At 46.5% G+C, this 20,665-nt stretch overlaps 1 protein-coding gene across 2 annotated transcripts in view; it reads right to left on the reverse strand.

Moving 5' to 3' along the window:
- Positions 1-20,665, reverse strand: part of PRC1 (protein regulator of cytokinesis 1) — a 558,854-nt gene that overhangs the window by 274,732 nt on the left and 263,457 nt on the right. The window lies entirely within an intron of this gene.

A 20,665-nucleotide genomic window follows, 5' to 3' on the forward strand; every position in this document is an offset into this window, starting at 1 on the left:
GGACTGGAGGCAGGACGAATTGAGATGAATGTTTAATGGATGAGAAATTTCAAGAATTTCCTTTAATATTACCATAACAGCCGACGCATGTTCGCTTTAGCCAACATTCTATCATTTACTCATTTTCAGGACAGCTGTGCAGGCTTCACTACTTTTGAATTTTTCTTGCCTCCTAATGCTTGCCAGCTCAACGCGAGGATCTGCTAGTAGGGAGCTCCGCATTGAGAACTTTACAATTCATTGTATATTTTTTCAAACTCCTTTTTGCTCTTCTCAAAGAAATGCGAAACACTTGCTAAAATTAGAGATTGTTTGTCAAATGTATTCTACAGTGCCGGTATACAAGTCTATAAAAACTCCATGTAAATTTAGCACTAAATGATCACTGTTGTGAGGGGACATTTTGAAATTATGCTTAAAAAGCATTCTAACCCTTCAAGTAGGTTTGTGAATGGATTAATCTTCAATTAATATGGTGCCTTGGCCGAGAACTATGTACAGTTGACTGATTTGGAAGGGGGCAGTAGAGTTGGACCACACTCCTCAACAACCCCAAGGTACAGGGGAGATTTATCCGAGGGAATTGTGGTGGCATGTAACCCAGCACTCAAACCACAGCATCAGGTTAGAGTTGGTGCAGATAAAATTATATTAAGTTCTGAGCATGTTCATTCTTTTTTCATTTTTGACGAAAGTACAAGGTACATGGGAGGGGGGGGGGGGGGTGATCTAACTCACGAGTGTGACTGCAACCTATGGTACATAGTAAGTGGGCTTTAGAAGTAGTGCTAAATAGGAACACTGATTTTGCCATCCCAAAAACCTAGGGAGCTTTGCAGCTCAGACTGGAGAATTCTGAAAGAAAATATATATGAGTGGAAAAAAAACCCTATCTCCCTTCATCAGAACAGTTAGAGGAATAAAGGTCCCGTCTTTATTTTCACCCTCCAACCTACCTACCTCCACAGGATGAAGTGTAGCACAAGGCTCACAGACACAATATTTTCCTCGGAGTGAGTGAGAAATAGAACCCACGGATAGAGCTACAAAGTTGAAGCAAGAGCCCCCACCAAAAGGGAATCCCACCTATTCGATGTACAACCACTCTGCAAAGAGCATGTGAAGGTCTTTGAAACAGTGGGTGGTACTTGTTCATAAGAACAGGAAGAATTGCTTTCTGGGTGAAGGAACATTTAATATAGAGCATTCTAACTGTTTGAGAAGACAAAAGGATCCCAAGAATATGACGAATGTAGAGCAGAGGCCAGTTTTCCTGATTTGTATGAGAAGGCAAATAAGCAAAAAACGAGTCACAGGTGCAAGGGCTAAAGAAAACCCATGAAAGGTTCCAATACTAAAATCAGTCACTGGAGGGACAAGATCAGGGCCTGTTGCACTTACTTTCCAGCTTCTTCCCTATCTATTTCAGAGAAACTTGTGCAAGAAGAAAACAAGGAGGCGGATGCTTTCCATTTCCCAATGCAGTAGGGTGGGTGCTCACAAGCAGAAGCACCCAGAAATCGGGAAGCAGTGCCTGCCCAGGCATCATTACACATACATGATAACTTCCAAGCAAATGCACAGAGACACCCCACTGACTGACTGCAAGTCGCGTGATGAGAGGCAGACTCCAGAATAAAATATTCAATCAAAATACTGCTCCTGCAGAACTCCCTGTAAGATTGACGTTAAATGCTAAAACAACCAGTATGAAGTCTGACAAAAACCCTGCAGAAGTCAAAAAACAACAGCAAGCCAATGTGTCAGAATTTGGAACAAGTCTTCATAATTACATTTCGTGAGTAAATTCAAAATGTGTTCAAGTGGATCGGAGAGGCACTGAAATGTGAGCTTGTTTGGCAAAATACAGCAATTGGCCACGTCCGGTTCCTATCAGATGAGGCTGCCTAGACCGTGGCAAAGTATGGGTTTTTGAAAGCTGTAATGGCTATATGTCCCGTCAAGACCAACCCAAAATCACAAATTGTAAGCAAAAAAAAGAGCAGAGTCTCCTGTAAAATATTTATATTGCCTAAAGGAAGTGTTTGAGAAATATTCTGGTATATGATGGGATCTGTGTAGTTGGCTCAGGAGGAAATTGGTGCCCCTTTTGTTCATGGACTGCAACTGAATGTCCATGAACAACTGTACACCATTGGTATTGGTTGGCAAACAGTGTAGAAAAGCTGATTATGGTTGCCATTTACTGCCTGGCAGTGCAGGAACGTGAAAGGTAATCAAATGAGTAAGATTATGTCTTCACAAATGCAATCACTGTGAGAAAGTGGCCTCTTTCTTGCATGGTACGCCCCCACTTTGTGTAATTGCTGATGTGCTTTGACTGAGTGTGCCCTGGGCGCCTGCCAATCAGGTACCCAGGGCCTGTGTTACTTCCCTAAAACTGCATTGATGCCTAAACCCAATTGGCATCTCTGGCACATGTCAGCCCCTGGTAAATGGTACCATAGGTACCCAGGGCACTGTGACCAGAGAAGGCCCCTAAGGACTGCAGCCACCCTTAGTTAGACACACACACACCCTTTGCAGGCTAAGTGTCTGGGTGCAGAACAAAAAGTCAACATGGCACACATCCCTGTGTGTCGTGCCCACAAACAACTGCCCTGGCATACATCAGTCACCCCTCTAGCTGGGTGCCCTATGCCAGGGGTGAGGGTACAGGTGCATGAGTCCTGTACCCCTACAGTGCCCAGGTCCATTCCTGGGCCCTGTAAGTGCAGTGCTGCCATTAACAGTATATGGTGCTGGGAGATTGTCTTTATGAACTCCACAGCACCATAATTGCTACACTGAAGACTGGGAAGTTTGGGATCAAACTTCTCAGCACATTAAACCCACACTGATGTCAGTGTGGGATTTAATGTAAAATGCACCACAGAGGGCATCTTAGAGATGCCCCCTGAAAAACGACCAACTACCAGTGACCTGAATGAGTGGCTGCGCAGGCTGCCACCACAAGACACGTTTCTGGACCCCTGGGCCGAGAGCCCCTCGGGGGCCTGAAACAATTCACATCCTGGGACGAGGTGCCAAGCCTCCTCCTCCAGGATGGGCAGGGTTCACGAAGGAGAAGCTTCAAAAGGCATGCCGCCTTTGTGAGCCTCTCCAGACCGTTTGCTGCTTTCAGCAACTGGTCCCCACTGGTTCTATCCCCCACTTTGGGTGGGAGAACTGGCAGGAAAAACAAGTGAGGAAGAGAGGTGTGCCCACCTCTGCCAACTCCACCCCTAAGGTGGGGGAGGCGAGGTGAAGCACAACCTCGAGTCCCCGCCATCTTGAGGATGGGGGACCCAGCCAACCAGGGACAGGCTCCAGCCCCCCTCCCACTGGAGAGTAGCAGAATAGGGGGTGTACCCACCCAGGGAAAGGACCCATTGGTTCCTACCCTTTACCTACCTGTAATGCCCCTATATTTAGTATTTAGGGGCATCCTGAACCTTCCTTCCTCAGATCCAGCAACCACAAGAAAAGAAGGACGAGAAGCCGTGCAGAGCTAACAAGAGGACAACGCCCGCCGACTTGGCCCTAGCCCTACAGGCCTGTATCCCCTCAAACCTGTTCCTGCAAAACCCTGGCGTGTCCAGCAGCCAGCAACCTCAAAAACCCCGGAGAACCTGCCTGCATTCACTTTCCAAGCTGCTTCTCCAGTGAACACCGGACGTGTTTGAACTGCAGCCTCTGGTGCCAGCCAGAAACCGTGGATCCAGCACACTCGCCGAGCCCGGCCCTTGTTTGAGTGAACCAACACCACGAGGAGATCCCCCTGGCAATCCTGACCCGAGATCTGGCGACCCCTGACCTGCCTCAACGCCTGCAGCCTCAATCCAGAAGACCACCCCTACCGCGACCAGAGCGGGTCAAGAAAATCCGACGTCCAAAGGCACCCCTGCACCAGACACCCCGCGGCCTTGTATGCCCAACCCAGTGGTGCCTAACCATCCCAACTTACCCCTCGAAATGGTGGTCACTCCTGGAAGATCTTCGTCCCGAGCATGCAGGGTTTCTTTGTCCCGGAGAATCTCCATTGAACTCAACAGGGCACTTGACCTCAAAACTGCACCCGGCTGCCCTAGCGCCGCTGAGGTTGCCTCTTTGGTGCTAACTTGGTCCCCAACTTGCCCTGAGCTTAACCCTAGGAGCCTTACTCCCATAACCCTGTGGCCTGCTTGCGAGCCGTCACCAACCAGAGTCCCCCTATCCTCCATAGGACAACATTGGGCCTCCACACAATGCACCCGGCCACCCTAGTGCCACTGGGGGTGCAACAACAGTGCATTACTGACCCTGGGAGACCCCTGAGGCTAACCCCAGAACCCTAACTCAAAAGACAGATTACTTACCTTGAAACCGATAACTCATTTTTCCTCATAGGATAACATTGACACTTTTTCTCCCAAAAAGCTTTGAAGTGTCGACTTTTGAAAACTGCAAATATTCCTTAAAAATCAGCCAAATAACCAAAACGCATTTTCTCAACTGTTTTCAGGAAATGTCCCAGTGCTGAATCCAGGATCCAGCACTGAGTAAGAAAAAGTAACAATAACCTAACTTACCTGCCAAGTGAATTTCTTCCCATAGGATAACATTGGTGATTCTATGTGAAAAAGTTTGTGTCAACTTTTGAAATGCAATAATATTTCTCAAAAATCATACCTTTAACCAAAACACATTTACTCGCCTGTTTTCAGGAAATGTCCCAGGGCTGAATCTAGGATCCAGTCCTGTGTTAGCAAAAGCAATCTGAAAAGTAATTAACTGCATTTTTCTTAAAAAGCCCATTCAATGTGTTGCAAACTGCTTTCTTAAAACTGTAACCAAAACCAGTACAAGTTATACTGCAATTCTGAACTGTGTTCATACAAGTAAATTACTACTGCAAAGTATGTATATGCTTACCTGCACCAGGCTTGCTTGGTTCTAGAAATACAGTATATTTTTTTATACAAAACAATTGGCCTAGAGTTCAGTTCTTGAGTGTGTGAGAGCATTTACCGACTGAATGTGTACATCAAATAAATGCTTTACACTGTCCTCCGATACTGCCTTACTGCTCGACCAAGCTACCACTTTAGAGAGTAAGGTTCTATCTAACTTTAACCTCTACCAGACCTCTGGAGACTTTGACTCTATACACACTGTACCTCACTTTGGTGCAACATATATATATATACATACATATATATATATATATATATATACATACATATATATATATATATATATATATATATATATATATATATCCCAAAACAACAGTTGCCTGGTGAGAGAGGGCCACGCACAGGTATGTAAATTTCACCTCTTTATTTGATGAAGGAAAGCAAATTCAAAACAGCAGATGTGCCACGCACGAGTAAATGTCCTTCCCAACGCGTTTCATGCAACCAGCATTTCATCAGGGGCTCCGGACATCAGTGCGCAGTGAAAGCGCGGCAGTTTTAGATGTTGGCAATTAAAGGTTTTGAATTTGCTTTCCTTCATCAAATAAAGAGGTGAAATTTACATACCTGTGCGTGGCCCTCTCTCACCAGGCAACTGTTGTTTTGGGATATTTGCGGCGCAGCCTGAGCCGCGAGAGGAGCTCCGCTGCTTATGCAGTCCAGTCTTGGCGCCACATGGTGTCAGGACATTGGGTCAGGTATTACCGATGAAGGATGTCACGAGCAGGGCATACAGCGGCTGTTGTCACAGCAACCCACTTGGGATTTTAATTGGTACAATATTCAGTGATTTCACGGCGACTCACATGAGGAAAAGGCTGGCACTACAGTTACCAACAGGCCACACGGGTGGCCACGCCCATCTGGGCGGGGTGAAAACCTTTAATTGCCAACATCTAAAACTGCCGCGCTTTCACTGCGCACTGATGTCCGGAGCCCCTGATGAAATGCTGGTTGCATGAAACGCGTTGGGAAGGACATTTACTCGTGCGTGGCACATCTGCTGTTTTGAATTTGCTTTCCTTCATCAAATAAAGAGGTGAAATTTACATACCTGTGCGTGGCCCTCTCTCACCAGGCAACTGTTGTTTTGGGATATTTGCGGCGCAGCCTGAGCCGCGAGAGGAGCTCCGCTGCTTATGCAGTCCAGTCTTGGCGCCACATGGTGTCAGGACATTGGGTCAGGTATTACCGATGAAGGATGTCACGAGCAGGGCATACAGCGGCTGTTGTCACAGCAACCCACTTGGGATTTTAATTGGTACAATATTCAGTGATTTCACGGCGACTCACATGAGGAAAAGGCTGGCACTACAGTTACCAACAGGCCACACGGGTGGCCACGCCCATCTGGGCGGGGTGAAAACCTTTAATTGCCAACATCTAAAACTGCCGCGCTTTCACTGCGCACTGATGTCCGGAGCCCCTGATGAAATGCTGGTTGCATGAAACGCGTTGGGAAGGACATTTACTCGTGCGTGGCACATCTGCTGTTTTGAATTTGCTTTCCTTCATCAAATAAAGAGGTGAAATTTACATACCTGTGCGTGGCCCTCTCTCACCAGGCAACTGTTGTTTTGGGATATTTGCGGCGCAGCCTGAGCCGCGAGAGGAGCTCCGCTGCTTATGCAGTCCAGTCTTGGCGCCACATGGTGTCAGGACATTGGGTCAGGTATTACCGATGAAGGATGTCACGAGCAGGGCATACAGCGGCTGTTGTCACAGCAACCCACTTGGGATTTTAATTGGTACAATATTCAGTGATTTCACGGCGACTCACATGAGGAAAAGGCTGGCACTACAGTTACCAACAGGCCACACGGGTGGCCACGCCCATCTGGGCGGGGTGAAAACCTTTAATTGCCAACATCTAAAACTGCCGCGCTTTCACTGCGCACTGATGTCCGGAGCCCCTGATGAAATGCTGGTTGCATGAAACGCGTTGGGAAGGACATTTACTCGTGCGTGGCACATCTGCTGTTTTGAATTTGCTTTCCTTCATCAAATAAAGAGGTGAAATTTACATACCTGTGCGTGGCCCTCTCTCACCAGGCAACTGTTGTTTTGGGATATTTGCGGCGCAGCCTGAGCCGCGAGAGGAGCTCCGCTGCTTATGCAGTCCAGTCTTGGCGCCACATGGTGTCAGGACATTGGGTCAGGTATTACCGATGAAGGATGTCACGAGCAGGGCATACAGCGGCTGTTGTCACAGCAACCCACTTGGGATTTTAATTGGTACAATATTCAGTGATTTCACGGCGACTCACATGAGGAAAAGGCTGGCACTACAGTTACCAACAGGCCACACGGGTGGCCACGCCCATCTGGGCGGGGTGAAAACCTTTAATTGCCAACATCTAAAACTGCCGCGCTTTCACTGCGCACTGATGTCCGGAGCCCCTGATGAAATGCTGGTTGCATGAAACGCGTTGGGAAGGACATTTACTCGTGCGTGGCACATCTGCTGTTTTGAATTTGCTTTCCTTCATCAAATAAAGAGGTGAAATTTACATACCTGTGCGTGGCCCTCTCTCACCAGGCAACTGTTGTTTTGGGATATTTGCGGCGCAGCCTGAGCCGCGAGAGGAGCTCCGCTGCTTATGCAGTCCAGTCTTGGCGCCACATGGTGTCAGGACATTGGGTCAGGTATTACCGATGAAGGATGTCACGAGCAGGGCATACAGCGGCTGTTGTCACAGCAACCCACTTGGGATTTTAATTGGTACAATATTCAGTGATTTCACGGCGACTCACATGAGGAAAAGGCTGGCACTACAGTTACCAACAGGCCACACGGGTGGCCACGCCCATCTGGGCGGGGTGAAAACCTTTAATTGCCAACATCTAAAACTGCCGCGCTTTCACTGCGCACTGATGTCCGGAGCCCCTGATGAAATGCTGGTTGCATGAAACGCGTTGGGAAGGACATTTACTCGTGCGTGGCACATCTGCTGTTTTGAATTTGCTTTCCTTCATCAAATAAAGAGGTGAAATTTACATACCTGTGCGTGGCCCTCTCTCACCAGGCAACTGTTGTTTTGGGATATTTGCGGCGCAGCCTGAGCCGCGAGAGGAGCTCCGCTGCTTATGCAGTCCAGTCTTGGCGCCACATGGTGTCAGGACATTGGGTCAGGTATTACCGATGAAGGATGTCACGAGCAGGGCATACAGCGGCTGTTGTCACAGCAACCCACTTGGGATTTTAATTGGTACAATATTCAGTGATTTCACGGCGACTCACATGAGGAAAAGGCTGGCACTACAGTTACCAACAGGCCACACGGGTGGCCACGCCCATCTGGGCGGGGTGAAAACCTTTAATTGCCAACATCTAAAACTGCCGCGCTTTCACTGCGCACTGATGTCCGGAGCCCCTGATGAAATGCTGGTTGCATGAAACGCGTTGGGAAGGACATTTACTCGTGCGTGGCACATCTGCTGTTTTGAATTTGCTTTCCTTCATCAAATAAAGAGGTGAAATTTACATACCTGTGCGTGGCCCTCTCTCACCAGGCAACTGTTGTTTTGATATATATATATATATATATATATTATCTACTGGCGGTCGCCAGTAGATAGTTATAGTTAGGACCCTGTTTCCATAGGAAATCCGCAACATTCTATTTGGAATAACTTTGGCGCCGGTCGATGAATCCTCGCGAAATTTTCAAAATAGGTGGGGCGCTACGCTCCGCTCCTACCCTGAAAGTCTCGGGGGGATTCGTCAAGCGGGGGCTGAGAAAAAAGGGGGGTCCCAAAACGCGTTTTTCCCATGCATTTTTCCATAGGACCTTTAGACACAGCTACAGCCCGAACGGCTGAACAGAGTTACTTGAAATTTGGCAGAGAGGTAGTCCTCAGGTCAAGGAAGTGCCTTTTGTAGGTCTGGTGTAAATCTGTTCAGTAGTTCCTGAGAAAATAGCATTTAAATCAATATATGTGGGCGGAGCCTAACCACACATCTCATCCTGAGATCTGATTGGCTGTCAGCACTTCATCCAAGAAGTGTTGGCAGCCATCTTGGGACCAATATACATGATAGCACCTCATTAAAAAGCATTGCAGTTAATAGAAGATTTTAAGACTTTAGTTACATTATAAATCATTTGTTGATGGTACCATACTCATTTTAGGAATTGTGGTATGTTCTAAGGTGATTTCACCATGTGAAAAAGCCTTCTGCTGGGATATCATGATTGAGAGAAAAATATTTTCTCATGCTTTTACCACAGAGGTTTGGAAGGTGATCTATAAGCTAAACTGAGAGCTTATTTTCTGTAAATTCACATTATCTTTCTCAGTCATGTGAGAATGAAGTCTGACATTCTCAGTAAAACATGTACATCCAACAAGGGCAGAGACTGTCAGTTGATTCCTTTGTGTTCTACTGCAGCTTTCCAGAGTGTTCCAAAGAACTACTAGAGCGCTAACAGTCCTACTTATGATAAACGTATGGCACACCTGAAGCCATCTTGCTTGGATTAAAGTGGTAACTCTTAAAACATTTAATTTAAAAAGGAACAAAATGAGGTGGTTCATTTTTCCATAAAAAGTATGATTAGTGCTGCAGAAAGAAAAATTAGGGCACATTTTGAGTGACTTCTCAAATCCTGGCATGCAGACTGAAACATGCACTTTCAATACCAGCAGCAGTTTTCCCTGGTGAGCAGTAGCTTTACTACAGTGATCTAATGAGCAAAAAGAGTGCTAACATTCTGATTTTATGGCAAATGTGTGACACATTTGAATGCCTTCTTGATGGAATCAAAGTAAAAAACTGAAAGTATTTCCTACTGAGGAGACTGCAGTAAATGAGGAAATTAGGAAACTTCATAACAAATAAGTCTCCCAAGATGGCCACCAGAGACAAAAGAGCCCAAATGTAGCCCAAATATCACCCAGATGTAGCCCAAGTATAGCCCAATGACAGAATGTCCAAGAATGTTCTTAAAAACAACTAGAGCACTTACTGTCTTCATTATGACAAAAGTATGGCACACCTGAAGCCATCTTGATTGGAATAAACTGGTAACACTTAAAACATTTAATTTAAAAAGGAACAAGAGGGGGTTCATTTTGCCATAGAAATTATGATTAATGCTGAAGAAAGAAAATGAGGGCACATTTTGAGTGACTTCTCAAATCCTCTTCTATTTCATTAAAAAATTCTGACATGCAGACTGAAACATGCACTTTTAATACCAGGAGCAGACTTCCATGGTGAACAGTAGTTTTACTACAGTGATCTAATGAGCAACTAGAGTGCTAACATTCAGAATTCATGGCAAATGTGTGACATATCTGAATACCTTCATGATGGAATCAAAGTAAAAAACTGAAAGCATTTCCGACTGAGGAGACTGCAGTACATGAGGAAATTAGGAAACTTCATAACAAATAAATCTCCCAAGATGGCCACCGGAGACAAAAGAGCCCAAATGTAGCCCAAAATCACCCAGATATAGCCCAAATATAGCCCAATGACAGAAGTGTGCAAAACACTTATTATTTTGTGTTTTTGCAGTGTTATATAGTGCAGACTTGTCAGGTATTGGAGTGCTTTACATGAGCATTGGTTACATCACACAAGAACAAATTCATTTTGGTTGTAGACATGGGGAGACTAAGTGATTTGACCAGAATCACAGAATGTCGAGCTGAAGCAGAAACTTCAACCTGGTTCCCCAGTTGCAAAGTCTGCAGTTCTGGAAGTAACACCACATCCTCTCCCCTAAGTGCAACATTTAATCAAGTTGTCAACTAGATAAAAAAACAAAGATAACAAATAATTTAAAAGTGCTTTGTCGCTATTTGAAAACTCAGAAAATATGTCCTTATTTTAGTCTTTTAGAGCACTAACCATAATTTTGATGCCAATAAGACCCTCTCATATATGTAATTTCTAAAGGAATGCTCTAGGTATTACAGTTTTGATTACATCAAGATGATGTCAGGCGTTCCACACTTTTGTAATAAATATAGAATGGTAGCAATCTAGTTGTTCATTAGGATACTGTTGAGAGGCAGAGGCCAGGGGCACGGACTCTGAAAATTGAAGGCAGGTAGGAGGGTGCAAAGGCAACAATTTAACCACACTGAGCAGGCAGGAAGGGCCGTGGAAGCACAACAGACTATGGAGGGCAGTGGAAAGGGGGGCAGGGGCAACAAACCAACAATACAGGACTTGCAAGAGAGGCTGTTGGAGGGAAGATCTATTACGGGTCAAGGAAGCTAGGGGCGGTCCCCAGAGCCCCGGGAGCCACCACAGAACTGAGCAGGAGAGTGAGTCAGGGACAAAAGGGGCACCTTAATTTGAGCCGGGGTGCCTAGGAACGCTTGCTCCAAAAATGAAGAAAACAGACATATGAGACATGGAATTGGAGGCAGAATACAATGGCAGTTTAATGAGAAGATGCAACTTCAAAGAAACCGCAGAATAGAGACATAAAGTACAAAATACAGAATCCAGATAATCATACAGCTGTCATGATATTCTCTGTATCTCAATTAATGGACTGACAGAGAGAGAGAGAGAAAACACATCTATAAATGCATCATGAGAAACAAGTTACACCAAGGAAAATGTTACCTAGGGACACTCACATTTACTCTTAGAGCAAGCATTCCTGCAATTACAATACAACATCTTTTAAATGCAAAAGTAAAGAGAACAATGTTTAAACATAACATGACATTTCATATAGGTAAAATAGAATAAGATACTTCAAGCAAAGCAGAGCAAGACATTTTAAGCAAAGGAAGACAAGAGCTCCCAGTTCTTGGGGAAAACCTGCACAGCCTGTTAACCTACATACAGACGGAGAGGTTGTCCGACGATATCTGTGGGTGCTCCCTTTTTATATCATTTTGTGGGCTCCTTTGCACGCTACATCTACCTACGTATGCTACCCAAAAGCTTCGTCTGCAGATTTTACCAGACATTTCGTCATTTACCCACTTAATGCTGACAATGGACTGGGTGAAAAGGTCAGTCTCTCAGGCCAATCGCTTATCGTAAGTTCCATAGAGCAAGCAGAAAATAATGGGTATTGTACAGGAATTCAATATATTCATGTATAAAATCTCCTCAGTTCTCCTAACTTGACGCTCTGCGGTTGCCACTTCCTTAAAAGCGGGAAACCTGCCCAGGAAGCAAGTACCAGTCCAGGATGCAGCCTACTGTATGTTGACAGCTTCAGGGGGATGTTGAACTTTGATACCGAGCACAGAGCACTCGGGTAGGGTGGGGGCTACTAGTTTGGAGCAGAAGGCCTCGCAGACCTGCCTTCAGACTGCTATACACTAAAATTGCAGAGCTATGGTCAATTTAACAAAGAGGCCTACATATTGAACAGAAGGGCCTACACAGGGGTTTTATGCTGGCTGAGTGGTAAGGATGTCTCAGGATAATTATATAGCAACACAGGACCCGCTGGTCAATTTAATACGGCCTACAAATGCGGCTGGCAGGGCAAGGACAAGGGTCTCATACTTCAGGTGTGGACAGAACGGGCCAGGGGCCCCCTGTGATACAAAATCTACCCTCCTTCAAGGCTGTGGCAATGTAATAGACCATTGTGGGCAGAAGGAAGAGGCAATGGTAGTACAACCATACATGCCAACAGACCCGATTCAGCCAGGAAACGTCCAATGTTTTTAAGCTCAAATGGGCTTTATTTGATCTGTCTCCTGTCTACAATATCCTCTTTTTCAATGTAACTCAAAGGGGAAAATCAATACCCCAGTTTTTTTTCAAAATCTCCCTCTTACCAAGTTCAAAATGTTCGCAAGTATGGTACATTGGATCATGGAAGGAAATGGGATAGGGACATGGACTTGGATAACAGAGGACAGGAGAGACATGGAGAGGTGCACCAAACTGACCCTGCAGGGCAGGCATCAGGGTTTACAGCAGCACAATACACCACACAGGGCATGCAGGACGGGAGTGCAGCACAACAATCCATAGAAAGCAAGAGGGAGGGGACAGGACCATGCACATGGACAACAGAGAACAGAGGGGCAAGAGGCAATGGTAGCTAGCTGACCATAATGGACAGACAGGAGAGAAGGCTGCAGCATAACAGACCATAAAGGGCAGGAGGGACGGATCAGGGGCATTACAATGGAACAGACAAGCCAGGAGGGAGGGAGTAGGGGTCTGCACATGTAAACAGAGGGCTGGGGGCAAGGGGGCAGGGCAGGAGCAGCAAGATGGCCATGGAGGTCAGGCAGGATGGGCACTAGAAGCAAGACACAACATGAAGAGCAACAGTGAGACTGTGATGGCATACACACAGACCATGGAGGGAAGGTGGGAGGGGGTCAGGGGCAGCTAACTGACCACACAGGGAAGGTGGGAGGGGCCATGGCAGCACAGAAGACCATGCATGGCAAGTGGGAGGGTTAGTGGCAGCACAATGGCTATGATGGGCAAGAAGGAGGGTGCAGGGGCATGCAAAAAGGACGATGGAGGATAGAAGGGAGGGTCAGGACCTGTGCACAGACAAGAAAGTTCAGGGGAAGGGGCCTCACAACAGACCACACGGGGCAGGCAGGAGGAGCAGTTGCAGCACAACAGACCAGGGAGGGCAGAAGGGTGTGGCAGTACAATGGACCATGTAGGACAGGAGGAAGAGGATAGAGGCATGGCATGTGGACAGGCAGGGTGGAGGTGGTAGGGACAGGTTACAGTCATCTGACAATGCTAGGCAGGTGGGAGGGGAGTGGCAGCTCAACAGAACACTCAGAGTAGATAGGAGTGGCAGGTCCATGGGACATGGTGGGCAAAAAGGATGGAGCAGGGGCATGCACAAAGACATCGGAGGGCAGGGGGAAGGAGAATAGGGGCAGCAAGCGAAGCACAGAGTTTAAGCAGGAGGTCAATGATGGGGCATAGAATTGGGCAATGGAGGGCAGGAGGAGTGGACTGGTACATCATACTAAATTGAGGGCAGTGGCAGCACATCAGACCATGCATGGCAGGAGGGAGGAGGCTAGTCCATGGATTCACACAACAGAGGATAGGGAGGAGGGGGATGGGGCAGCAAGCTAACTGTTCAGAGAAGGCGGGTATTAGAAACTTTATTGTTTTTAAAACATTTTGTCTGTGCAAACTACTTAAAATATGAACACGTATGCAGCATAATCTCACTTTTATTCAGGAAGAAGAAGACCTTAGTGACTGTGACTCCGGGCTCACTTGGCAAAAACACCCCCTGACCCTCCACCCCCTATCGCAAAATGTAATGCCCGTGAAAAGGGTAGGTGAACACAGTGTTATATAGAACATAGTCCTGAGAGCACGATTGAAAATGAAAACTAGATATAGTGTATGGTATAAACTATGAACCAAAAAGTGTGATATAAGATGAACCAGGCGTGAAATATAATATGCAATACATTGTGCGCAATGACAGATTCATTGGAGAGCGTGAGATAGCACAGGCACTAGCGCGTGCTATGCGATATGCGCCTTGGAGTGTAATATGCACAGGGCAGTGTTGTGTAACCTAACTAGTCTCTAAAGTTGTAATATAAAATATGTGCTGGGGAGTGTAACGTTGCATATGCACTGTGACAAAGATATGGATCCCAAATTGTAATATGTATGGCATAGCACTGTGCGTTATAACATAGGCATCGAGGAAGGCACGTTAGATGGGGCAATATAACCCGTGCGAAGACAAGTGTGGCATGACATTTTCACGGGGTGGTGTTACAGTGCACATGGGCTAGAGAGTGTCATAGCATATGCACTAGCTAGTGGAATACAATACAGAGGTGTGTGGCACTCGGCAGGCAATGGTGGGTGTAACACAGCATTGGGCTCTGTCAGGAGCGCGCTGTGACTCGCAAGTGATGTTCGTCCCCTTTCCAGAGAGTAAAATAAAAAGTATTACACATCCGGCAGTGGATGTGTGTTTTATTAACTGTGAGGGGGGTTTCTTGCATAGTTTGTCGACTTTTTGTCGAATCCCCATTGAATGGCTTGGTGTGCATGTGTATTAAATGTGCCGGTCAATAGCTACCCATGTTTGTATAAATAAACGACAAGGGTGTCTACCGGGATTAGGCACGGTAGAGCATCAGACATGTCAGAGCTTCACTAGTGGTGTAAATACATTCCACGTGGATTAATTGCATGCATAGTCGCCTTTTAATGAATATCACGCAAATCGTCATGGTGATAGGTACGTACGGTTTGTCCAGCATGTCCTAGGTGTGTCTATAAATATATATTTTTTAAAAATAATAAAAAACAGTGGCCGGCCCTGGGGATTGGGGTCAAAAAAAATATAATTAGGAGACAGGCCCTGGGGGATGGGGTCATCAGGGCCAATAAATTAGAATAAGAAGGGGAACCACACAGCCCCCCTTCTTAAAAAAATAAAATAAATAAAAGACTGGCATCGTGCCGGAGGCCATGCCCCCTCCATGCAGCACTCTGCAAACGCGCCCCCAACAGGCATCTCCAGTATGCGCCAGGGAGCTGCGCTGCAGACAGGTGTTCGGAGGCCAAGCCCCTTTTTACACCTCTCTGCAACGCAGCTCTGTGGCGCTTACTGGAGGTACCTAGTGGGCTAGTGTGACCCTAGGGACCCTTAGGATTCAAGGGGACTTAATCTCTCAACTTAGAACAGCCACAGGGCGCGTTTACACAGTGGTGAAGGGAGGGGACGGGGCCTGAGGTGACGTGTGCAAACACGCACCATGGCACGTTTTAAATTGGGGATATAATTTCCCTTCAATACTGAGGGCCCCTGGGGGCTAACTAGCCCACCAAGTGCTTCCAGTAAGCGCCACTGAGCTGCATTGCAGAGAGGTGGTCCAGGCCGTGCCACTTTTTACACCTCTCTGCAACGTAGCTCTGTGGCACTTACTGGAGGTACCTAGTGGGCTAGTTGGACCCTAGGGACCCTCAGGACTCAAATGAACTTAATCTCCCAACTAAAAACGGACACAGGGCGTGTTTACACAATGGTGAAAGGAGGGGACGGGGCCTGAGTTAACGTGTGCAAAAACGCCCTGTGGCCTGTTTTAAGAGGTAGTTTTAATCCCCATGCCCTATTATATACTAGGGGCTTATAGAGGAGGTAAGGCTAATCACAGGGGGACCCCAACGCATAATGTTCCCTAGTGTATATAGGTGTTTTCACTGTATTCGAAGTGTCTTTTAACATAGCACTGGCTCTAGGACTGGTTAGTCAGACTCAGTTACCACCAGTATCCGTCTGAAAAAGTTGAGGGTACAGAATGATTTTGCAACAAGGCTTCTTTCTGCACGTTATCCTTCTTCCTGCACTTATCTTCGTATTTGAGGACTTCTGTTGCTTCTTTCTGCACTTCTTTTGTTTCTTTCTGTGCATTTTTTCTTCTTTCTTCACATGTCCTATCTCTGTAGGCATAGTTAGAAATTAGCATTTAAAAAACCTTTGAAATTAACAGAAAAAACCATAGGTTTCAGGCACGTTATAGTTAGGAATTAGCATTTAAAAAACCTCAGAAATTCACTGAAAAAACCATAGGTTTCAGGGGTGTTATAGTTAGCTGGACTTTTCACTTGTACAAAACCATTGAAATTCCCCCGTTATAGTTAGTTCAGCTAACTATAACTCGCGCGCCCGCAATGCACTGCTGATGACGTCACATATTACATCACTCATGACATGGTCAGTGACATCACTCATGACATCACTGATGACATCTCAAATGACATCACTGATGACATCATCCTTGTGATAGAGTGGCAGACCTCCTCTCACCCTAATATAACCTTTGATACACACATTCAAAAATAGAGACTAAAATTTTCAAAACAATGGACATACCAATACCAGTTACAACAACCTCTTCAGTAATTCTAAGATCCACATACACATCCACTCATTCACCAACAGTCCAATACAGTCACTCATACATGTAGTCACTCATCATATGTACTCATACACCTATACATCCTGTTACACAATGCCACTCATCCATAGAGTTACTCACACACATAGTCACTCATGCTAATAAAGAATCAAACATACATTTACTTGCATATACAGTTATACACACACCACCACACTTACTTCTACGGAAACTTACACATACTTAGTCTTTTAAACAATCACTTATAGAAACACATACTTATTCATACAGGAACTCTTTCAATCTCTCACTCTCACATATACTCACATATATACACCAATAGTCACATATACTAGTTTAAAACATATGTAGTTACTCATAAAGACACTATTGAGACAGTCATTCACTCACTAACACACCCATACACACACTCATCCACCCATACAGTCCTGCACACATACTGTGTTCAACACATACAAACAGTGAGTCACTCATTCATGCACCTATGCACTATGTAATACCCCCACCGAACCATGCAGACACTCAGACTGATACTCAAAAAACCAACTAATAACCTATATAGACACCCATGTAGCTACTCACCAACCCATGCAGCCACTTATACACAAAGTGAGAGACTGATACAGATATTTACATATTTAAACATTACTCACTAAGCCATGTATTCACTATGATACACTTAATCAGTCAGTTACACAATCAATTTTTCAAAAACAAATCATCCATTTAGACACTTAAATACCCATTTATTCTTCCATCGACCTTGAGATATACATATATAAAACATATTTAATTTTCAGAATAACACACATTCACTGGTCGCCAGTAGATAGTTATAGTTAGGACCGTGTTTCCATAGGAAATCCGCAACATTCTTTTTGGAATAACTTTGGCGCCGGTTGACGAATCCTCGCGAATTTTTCAAAACTAATGGGGCGCTACGCTCCGCTCCTACCCTGAAAGTCTCGGGGGGATTCGTCAAGTGGGGGCTGAGAAAAAAGGGGGGTCCCAAAACACGTTTTCCCCATGCATTTTCCCATAGGACCTTTAGTCCGAGCTACAGCCCAAACGGCTGAACAGAATTACTTGAAATTGGGCAGAGAGGTAGTCCTCAGGTCAGGGATGTGCCTTTTGCAGGTCTGGTGTAAATCTGTTCAGTAGGTCCTGAGAAAATAGCATTTAAATCAATATATATATCTGTAAGCGCGCTCCGTGCGCTTACGGTAAGCTTACCGTACGCGTACGGTGCCGTGCGCGAGCTCAATTCTGATTGGTGGTTACATGACTGTAAACATTCGAATCGGTCGAAATCAGAAAGTATCGGCCGCCATTTTCTGTCTCTCGCACTGAAAAACAAAGGTTGATAACATGAAAAGGGGGCAACGAAGAGAGTTGCAGACCCCTTAGCGTTCGTCAGGGGGTTCGCGAACGACCAAAAAGTATGAAAAAGAAATTTAATTTAAAAAAAAAAAAATTGCGGAGTGCGCGTACGGTAAGCTTATCGTACTCGTACGGTAAAAAAAAAAAAAAGGAATTAATCACATTTAATATATAAATCTAAGGACCCCCAAGGGAGAAAAAAAAATTGATATTTTGTAAAAAATGGCGAGGTGTGCACGGTACGAAATGCGCAACGTGGGCGCTCGGTGCGTGAAGCGCACAGTGCCCACAGTGCGCGCACTGTGCGCGAAGCGCACAAAAATTAAAAATAAATACATAACTTAGCCTTTAAAAAACCGTACAAATTCACTGAAAAAACCATAGGTTTCACACACGTTAGTTAGGAATTAGCATTTAAAAAACCTTGCAAATTCACTTTAAAAAACCATAGGTTTCACACAAGTTATAGTTAGCTGTACATTTCACTTGTAAAAAACCAATGAAATTCCACGTTATAGTTAGATCAGGTAACTATAACTTGCGCGACCGCCACTCTATCAAAAGGATGATGTCATCAGTGATCTCGTGAGTGATGCCACTGACCATGTCATGAGTGATGTAATATGTGACGTCATGAGCAGTGGATTGCGGGCGCGCGAGTTATAGCTACCTGATCTAACTATAACGTGGAATTTCATTGGTTTTTTACGAGTGAAATGTACAGCTAACTATAACTTGTGTGAAACCTATGGTTTTTTAAGTGATATATATATATATATATATATATATATATATATATATATAGACAGTTTCTTACAATCACTTCAATAGAAAATAAAAAGGAGAAGGGTGTGGTCAGCAGCCTAAGATGACAGATGAGCATCGAGTCCGCTCCACATCCTACCCATATTATCCTGCATCATCGGTGCTTTCCAATACAAAGACAGACAGGATCACCCTGTGGGGCTGTCCTGCTGCTACCGACACAGATGGCGAGCATTCCGGGGCTCCCGCCCTGCTGAGTGTCGCACTCGGGAGTGCAGCCGTCTCTGGACCAGAGTCCGTGGCCTGCCTCAGTTTCCCCTTCCCACTGGGGTCCTGATACGGCACGCACTCTGCAGCCCGCGTCGTGCGGGCTGGGCGGCCTTGGAGTTGCTGCTCCCGGAGGAGTCCCGCTTCCTGGAAATTTTTGCAGCTCCCCGGATTTGGACCAGACTCTGGTGCGGGCTCTGTGGTGCTGCGGCTGGTGCACTCGGTGAGGGAGCGCGACCCGGCGGCTGATTCAGAGCCCTCCGGCCTCCACACAGTGCTTGATCTGCTGGGTAAGGGATGCCTGCCCTTTGACCCCGGTTACCCACCGCACCAGAGGTGGCGAATCCTGAGCCACACCACTGGTGCCGAGCACCCGCGGAATTGGGATGGGTTGATTGGACCTAGCCCCCCCCCCTTATCCAACCGCTGTGGGCACAGGCTGTGCCACTCCTGTGTGGGCGAGTCCTAGAGGCCGGGGGCGATGCAGCCCACTGAGACTACCTGCCACCTCTGAGGAGTTATACCAGGCGTCGTGCCAATTAAGCATCGCATCTGAGGTGCTGGGTTGGGGATCCGGGGGTCAGTCGGGCCCAGTCCCCCCCTCCCCCCCCACCCCCCTCCAGCACAGCTGTTGTGGGACGCGCTCTGGATTGGGGGACTGGGAAAGGCAGGGGGGGGGCGGAGGCTATGAGGTGCGCACGGGGTGGGGGGGTATTGCATGAGGTCCTGATCGGGCCTGGGCTACCCCTTACCCATCGCGCACTGTGGACAGGCTGCAGGTTTCCCAGGACACAAGAGGGCAGAACCTCTGGGTTTCATCACTGCTGGGGTAGCTCACGTCAAGGCTGCCCCCTCTGCTCACTATATCGGATCCTGCAGGGGCACGAGGGTCGGTCGGGTCTAGGCCCCAAACCGCTCACTGTGCTGTCACTTGTCACTAAACAGCGCGCTGCCTCTTGCTATGGTGCGCTCTCTCGCTGCTGCAGTGGGAAGGTGCTGGTGGTCACTGGGCGCCGAGACTGACTGCGATGTGGGCGCCTCCCCCGCTATTGGAGGGCAATTCACTTCCAGCCCTAGCCTATAATCAGTCTTTGACGCACCGGGTGCTCATCTGACAGTTGACTGTGTACCCTCAGTGCAGCGTGGCAGGGCCTATCCTTGCAGCCTGGAGACACACTAAGCCACAATCCACTCCTCTTCGCATAGATACTCTATTTACTCCTAACTGCAGTGTAGATCTGCTGGCATTGCCTGGGGACTGTGGACTCTGTACACACTGCACCTATTTGGTAACAGTATATACAGAGCCACTTTCTCACAGGTGTCCAGTACTAACTTTTCTTCCATGGCAAGGGGCACACTTATCTGGGGGAAAGGGGTCTCCTGGGAGTTGGAGGTGACCGAGACACACTGGGGGC

The sequence above is a fragment of the Triturus cristatus genome, chromosome 3_1 (assembly GCF_964204655.1).
Source record: "Triturus cristatus chromosome 3_1, aTriCri1.1, whole genome shotgun sequence".
Lineage (NCBI taxonomy): Eukaryota > Metazoa > Chordata > Amphibia > Caudata > Salamandridae > Triturus > Triturus cristatus.